The 7,487-nt window shown below is 42.9% G+C and overlaps 1 long non-coding RNA gene across 1 annotated transcript; it reads right to left on the bottom strand.

Moving 5' to 3' along the window:
• Positions 1–772: 772 nt before the first annotated feature.
• LOC308597449 lies at positions 773–7,254 on the bottom strand. The gene is made up of 3 exons (XR_014012997.1): positions 7,112–7,254; positions 4,448–4,526; positions 773–1,172 (listed from the first exon to the last, which is right to left on the bottom strand). It is a non-coding gene; the product is annotated as an uncharacterized lncRNA (long non-coding RNA).
• Between the last annotated feature and the right edge of the window lie 233 nt (positions 7,255–7,487).

The raw sequence follows: 7,487 nt of genomic DNA, 5'->3' as shown, positions 1-7,487 counted from the left end.
CCCAGAAACACAATTCTTGCAGCTGTTGTGTGATACAATGTAAATCAGTAGAAACCAAGGGAGTCCCAGGGGATCCTAGGATACAGAATATATCTCCTCCAAGTTTTCATTTAGGTATAGATGCCATGAACAGTAAATTAAACATGTTAATACTCAATTAAATGCACACATCTGAACCTGAAACCTGTTATCAGTTTTATCTGTATGTTAATGCCTCTACCATCCAATGGACATGCCATGTTAGAATATATGCCACTTTCTGAGGTGTTTGCTTCCCATATTGATCAGGGTTTGAACTACAACATAAAAGTCATACCAGGGTCCAAACACACCTCTCAGAAACATTCTGTAGTCCAGCTATTATAGGCAGCACCATAGTGATAGTGTGGGGATTGATTTGGAAGGCTCTGTGTTCAGGATCTCCTAGGTAAGCCCTGTTTTCTAATCCCTATGTTCCTAGCCTCCAGCTCATTGGCCAGGGCAACTTCATATCTCCTATCCATTTTTGTATTTGTACTGATATTTGTGGTAGCTCAGTTATTTCAGCTGCACTTGCAACTTGTGAAAAATAAAACCAGTGCAGATGGTCCCTGTACTTACTGCTTCACTTCTGAGTGTCAAGAGCAGCTTAGGACAGTAGAGTCCATAGCTAGTTGTCCTCTCCTTACGTAAAGCCATGACTGGGGGAAATAAGAAGAGCTCTAAAGGAGCTGATGACTTTTTAGAAGTTGAGCCAGGTACGTGTCAAATCAGTCAGATTAATATTTCTCCTTCTGAAACAAGACTTTACGACAGCAAGACAGGAATCTATCAGTTGAGACTTCCCCTAATATCACATCGCTATTCTAAAAAGGGTTTTTTTGCCTAGCATGGAGCTGTTAAACAAAAAAGGAAGCATTCTGGTCTCTAGCCTCAGTAGCAAGCTGATTGGCAGACTCATGCATGCATTTCTGAACTGAACCAGAAAGTCCATTAAAATACGAGGTGGTGTCAGTAGCCCATGTCTCTATCCATTCAACAAATGTGTGGTCACACCTTTGGCTAAAATGTGGATGTCCACAAACAGGCACTTGAAGAATTCAGCAAAAATTTGCACACCCCTTGCCAATAGCTTACGTCTTCTAGAGAGATTTGCTTCACATTTGAGAATCCTGGCATAGAACAGGATCATGCTGTAGAACAAGAATAAAAAGTCATATGTATTGAATATCCATCTCATTGCAGGTAAATGAATTTGTGAACTGCTCCAAGGATATGGCTATTTGGGCAATATATAGACACCATATACACCATAAATAGTTTTGGTTACTCTTGCATCTCATTAAAGAGAAGTATTTAGCAGCTGAGCACAGCCCCTAAGGTGACTATGGTTATAGGCTTTTCTTTTTACAGTTTGATCCCTGCACAGTGCATGGATCTAAAATTGAATTAATGCCAAAAGATTCTCTGTTTGTAGCAGAACCACCCTCTTTCTTGTCTGCAGTTCTAATGTGAGATTACAGCTACTTTGGAAGACAGCACATTGCCAGAATTGTGTAAGCTCTATAAAAAACGCAGAGCCATTTTTTAAAAAAAGTAATATCTTGTAACCTACAGCAACCACTATTTCTAATCTGAAGTACATTTCACACTATATCAAAATGAGGCCATTGAATCTGACTGTCATTGTCTTCATATAATGCAGGTAACATTAACTGAACTAAAAATGCAATGCTATTCCAGCTTTTCTTTCAAAATAATGTGTTGGCTGCAATGCTTGCTCCAGTTATTCTGTAGAGTCCAATTGAAGTAAATGGTCTACTTCAGTATAGTTTGTTTCAGAATTGTACCCTTATTATTTCCCTTTCCCCACCAGTACTTTCTACTGGCAGATATAAAACTGGAAATTATGGACTGTGTTCCACAAATCAGCTAAACAAAGATATAGTGTTAACAGGTGAAGTGCTGGAGATGATGCTGTGGATGATATTGCTCTCATTGAAATAAATGGAAGCAATATCCATTCCTACTGTAGCAAATACATGCTTTGAATATATTTATATCAACATTTAGATAGGTGTGACTTTTGGGTGGTATTTTAAGTCCACTAAAAACATTTTGAGATGTTGGTTCACTTGAGGTAACCAAAACCAGGGCTTACCAAGATTCAGCTCTGGGTCAAGTTTCAGCCCTAAAATGTGAATTGATGAAGCATTGAAGGTAATAACTCAGCCTCCCAATATTGCTCATTAAAGGATTTTTGGTATTAAGCTGGGAACAAGGGCTCAAGATCCTGTTTAGCATAAAAGGCACTGAGAAAGAAGGATCAATAATCTCAGTAGCTGGATTAATATGTAACACTAAACCATGGTTTAGTGCTGTGTGGATGAATTTCCACAAGCCTCAGAACATTCCGCTCTCCACCTTTATGTCTGGGAGGATTTCCCCGGTAATGTGCTGTCTGGTGAGGCTCAGCCCTAGGTCTACTCAGCTGTGCTTGAATCTTGGACCCTTTGTATGTGAAGCATGAAGTCCACCATAGCAACATAGCCAGGACATTTACAAGCCTCTGAGTTTAGCAGCCTCCTCAATACATGAAGGTTGGAGTGCAGCTGATAAGGGAGTTGGTGAATGTAGCTCCCCCTTTCCCATCTACATATTCTCTGAACCATGGGGGAAGTCACTTGTGAGCAGGGCTTATTATGCAATTAAAATGGAGGCATATACAGTGGTACCTCGGGTTAAGAACTTAATTTGTTCTGGAGGTCTGTTCTTAACCTGAAACTGTTCTTAACCTGAAGCACCACTTTAGCTAATGGGGCTTCCTGCTGCTGCTGCGCCACCGCTGCATGATTTCTGTTCTCATCCTGAAGCAAAGTTTTTAACCCAAGGTAATATTTCTGGGTTAGCGGAGTCTGTAACCTGAAGCACATGTAACCTGAAGCGTATGTAACCCGAGGTACCACTGTACCTATATGAGAACATTCTTGAGTGCTGGGTATATTTAACCATGTTCATGAATAGCACAGTCAGCTGACAATATTTAACTAACCAGCTGCCTGATACCTTAATCCTGCTTGCTGTATCATATGGTACTTAAAAAAAATCAGGGCTGCATACATAACTTTATTTGCATTCATATTTGAATTGAGGAACCTGCTAAACATATGAAGGAACCATGAAGTAGCTTAGGTAGCAGGTGGGGATTAGGGAATGTCCAGAGAGAACGAGTTACTACAAAGAGAGTAATTGTAAGGATGTGTCACAAGTGCAGAGGGAAAGGGGTGGAATTCTTCTAAATGAAAGTATCTTTCTGGTTAGGTTTCCAGGAAGAAATAATGGTAGGCTATCACAGGAGGAATAACTGGTTGGCTGCATGTTTAAGGTTCTGAATAAACAAAATTTAGTTGAGGGCATTCTTACTGTGACCTTTAAAGCGATAAATGCTTTCTGGATTTTCAGGTGAATGAACTCCACTGCCAATGGCTAGAAGCCATTTGTTTTAATTCCTTTTCACATCATGCAGACAGGCTGGGATAAGGGCATACGCACAATTTGAAGAGGTCATTTTGCAGGAAAATATTTATTCATCCTCCAGCTTGAAATAAGCTCTATTTATTATAAACACAAAACAGTTCCGAAGAAATCTTGCATCAAGCTAGCTCTTTGATCACATTGCTGTGGGGCAATTATACTTTTATTCTTGGCAGTCAGCACAGGGGGTTTGTTTCTTTTAAGGGATGGATAATGTACATTCCTTCACATTCTAAGATGGCAATACCAACTCAGGTTTTCTTGTTGTTGTCATTAATTTCACAGCTGAAAAAAGAGGTGTTGCTATAGAAATTTCAGGATGATGTAACCCGACAGCTGAAACTCCACTTATGCTTAATGGAGAAAAGTTTGCTAAACACAACAGTAATCGTTTTAGAACTATCACACTGCACTGATGTATTAAAAAAAAAGATTCTTGAAGACTCTTCTGCTGAAATGGTGATTTGAGGTTATGCAATACATGTTGTTTTGGTTGAGTCAAATTCCCTTCTAGCTTTTGGCAACCTCTGGCCTCCAGGGCTGCTTGAGCTCTTCCGCACAGATAAGATTTTCCCATAGTCTGTTGTAAACATCTCCACAGAAATGACAACAGGAAAAGTTAATTATGGGGGGGGGGGACCACTTCTTTGGCCCTTCTTGGCTTTGGCAGGGTGCCTTTGCATCCCAAAAGCTAACAGAGGCAACGAGGTACACAAACAGCCTGTACTATTTCCATGAGATATGAGGAAGTAGCTTGTGACTCGGGGGAGCCATTCTTGGATGGGTTTGTGCATGAGCACAGGAAAACAAAGGACCTGGGCACATGAGAAAGATTAAGAGAGGGAGGAATGGCATGCTCTGTCCTGCCACCAAAGGTAGTCCAGGTGTACTTCTGTAGCGCCATCTACCTCAACGACCAAGGTCAAATTCTTACCTTGTCACATATTTGTTGTGAGGATATTCACCAGGTCAGAAGTATACGCAGGAATGAACTGACTGGTGTCATTAGGAAGCTGTGAGTGAACAAGGGAACTCTGTACTTTTGTATGAGGGCTAAAATATACATTATGTGCAAATGTATGCAATAAGACTCCAGGATGAATAATTAGATCACATCTACACTGTACACTTAAACTGCATGGCTTTTCTCAAAGAGTCCTGGGAACTCTATAGCTTGTTTAGGGTGCTGAGAATTGTAAACTACAGTTCCCAGGAAACTTTGGGAAACCTATGTATGGTGTGGATGTGAACACAATGGCAAAAAAAAAAAAAGCATCTTGAGAGGGAGTTACAAGGATAAATGATGATTGGAGGAAGGGTTAAACACCCCTAGTGTTTCTCTGCTGAAAATAATCCTCTCATAACTGTTTTGTGAGGAAGAGCAAGACTAGATATAAGAGGCTTAAGTTACAAGAGAGTAGATTTTAGCTGAACATTAAGCTGAATGGTAAGAGCAGCTGGGCAAAGAAATCAGTTACCTGGGAGTGGGTGAGCTTTCCCTTTATGGAGCTCCAAGTATTGGCTGGATAGCCATATGACAGGCATGCTTTTGTTCTGGATTTCCTGTACCGACCAGGGAGTTGGACTAGATGGGTGAGCCAGGCACATCGTCACAAAGTACCCCAAAAACACAAACACAAGAAAATCCTGTCTCACAAGAATATTAAGAAATAAAGTTGGGAATTTCCACCAACAGCAGCCATCTTCCCCTGCCCACAGGAGGTGTCTTCCATTTCCTCAATTCCTGGAAAGGTATCATGCTGGGTACTTGGCAAGTGTGGCCTGTGCTGATTGGCTGAAAAAGTGCCAGCTGTCATTCAACCCAACATGGGTGGAAATCCTTAAAAATTGACTGTGGACATGTAGTTTTTATCCCCCATTGATGACCAGAAAACCCTGCAACTGACCGTCTATGGCAGTGTTTCCCAAACTTTTTTGGGCAACGGCACACCTGTTTACTGAAAAAAAATCTCGCGGCACACCACCATTAAAGCCCCGCCCCGTGACGTCAGCGCGCAGCGTCACGCCGGGAGGGACGCACGAAAGTGAAAGTTTTTTCCCTCCCCCCTCAGTCCCTCACTCGGAATTCAGCTCGTTTGGGGCATCGCTCCAGCTGCTCCCTCTCCCGCCGCGCAAGAGCGATGCCTCTCTCTGGCTCTCCCTCCGCGCAGGCTGAGGGAGGGAGGGAGGTGCGCGTGTGACCTTTCTCTGCTGGGAGACCAAACCCAGCGAGGCAGAGTCGCGCGGAGGCGCCCAGGCAGCGCTGCCGGCTGTGAGGAGGAGCGCCAGGCAGCAGCAGGAGGCGCGGCCTCTCCTCGCCGCCGCCGCCCCGCCTCTCGCCGCCCGACTCGCCCGCCTCCCTCCAGGCATCTCGCGGCACACCAGCCGATGTCTCACGGCACACTCGTGTGCCGCGGAACACCGGTTGGGAAACACTGGTCTATGCTCCTTTTATTTTTCAGTATTCTGCTTTGTCCCTTTGTTCCATCCCTTGTCTTCCTTATTCCTAATAAGCATTATATAATTAGACAGTTGGGTCTGCGTGCATTGTTTCCAATTCAGATGGTTAATGAGACACACACACACCACCAAGTCTAAGCCACATGGCTCATGCTGCGGAGGTACAGGACTGGGGTTAACAGAGAAAAGTGGGCTGCTCTGATTTCTGGGAGAGGCAGGGAGGTGGATGCTTGGTCTCCTCTCCAGGAGCGTCGTGTGGGGGATGCCAGGGGGGCCATGGCCCCAGGCGCACAATTTTTTGAGGGAGTGCAAACCAGGATCCCCCAGTACTTCTCTCCGTCCACCAGCTGGGCTCCCCTCTGCATGGAGGGGCATGGCCCCGGTTTGCTCTGGTGGGGTCCTTCCAGTGGTGTTAGTGGCAAGGACTGGCACCCTCCAACCCATCGCAGGCCTGCCCTGGGTGCCAGCAACCAACACTATGCCATTACTCCTCTCCTCATAAACCAAGGAAGATCTTGGGAAAGAAAAACAAGTTTCTTGCATCCCAGGGAGGGTCAAAGAAACTGAATATCTTGCGTTCTCGGTTTTTAGTATTTCCTTGAGCACCCCAGAATTCCCTCTCACCTGGGGACTGTAAGTGGTGAAAGGGGTGGTGGTAGCAGCAATTACCGGATAGTTTTGGGAGGCAACTGTGGAAAGAAGGGTGTAAGCAGACTCTCCTAGCCTCCCTCTTCCATTGCAGTTCCCATGGTAGTTTCTCAAAATTACAAATGTGGCCAAAGGCCTCCAAAATATTGATGGGCCCTGCATTGCTTTCTTTGTCTCCCTGCTCTCATCTTTACCACACATGTGCCTAAATGTACATTTACACATTCATGTGAGTGTCAATTGTGCAGATGCATGCCCATAGAAAGCCTAGCAAAATCAGCCTTACAGACATTTGGTGGGATTTCATAGATTCAAAAATTTCCTGCAGAGGCATAGCTTAAAGTGCATAATTTGTCTGTAAAGTATTTCTAGAAGTCTTTACCGAACAGAGTGGTATTAGGATGATTTAACACATTTATAACCTTTCACTATATTCACTAGCAATTCTAATAACCATATTAAACGCTCCAGAATGATAGACGTAACTTACAAGGCGTCCATGGATTGACTTTCAAAACTTGAAGACATTCATTTTGAAAGGTGAAACTGTCGAAAGAATCAAAGTAATATAGCTGTTATCAATAAATGAAGTCTATCTACGTCCTTAATTGCTTTTGCAGGGGGATTTCATAACTTCATTTAAGGAGATTGAATAATACAGCATGCCTATTTAAATGTCTTTCATACAAAGATTTAATACATATATTTTCTGTACACAACAATGAGCAGTAATAAATTTATTATCTCAATCAATATATGCAATTCTGAAGGAAATAATGTAGTCTAATACTTTGAAAAGACATCAAATGGAATATCTGTGAAAATAAAGAATATATTGCTCTGTCGTTAGCTTATTGTTAGCATGT

Source organism: Podarcis bocagei, assembly GCF_964188305.1.
Source record: "Podarcis bocagei genome assembly, chromosome: 11".
In the NCBI taxonomy this organism is placed as follows: domain Eukaryota; kingdom Metazoa; phylum Chordata; class Lepidosauria; order Squamata; family Lacertidae; genus Podarcis; species Podarcis bocagei.
The sequence above is the reverse complement of the archived record's forward strand: the minus strand, read 5'-3'. Positions and strand labels throughout refer to the sequence as shown.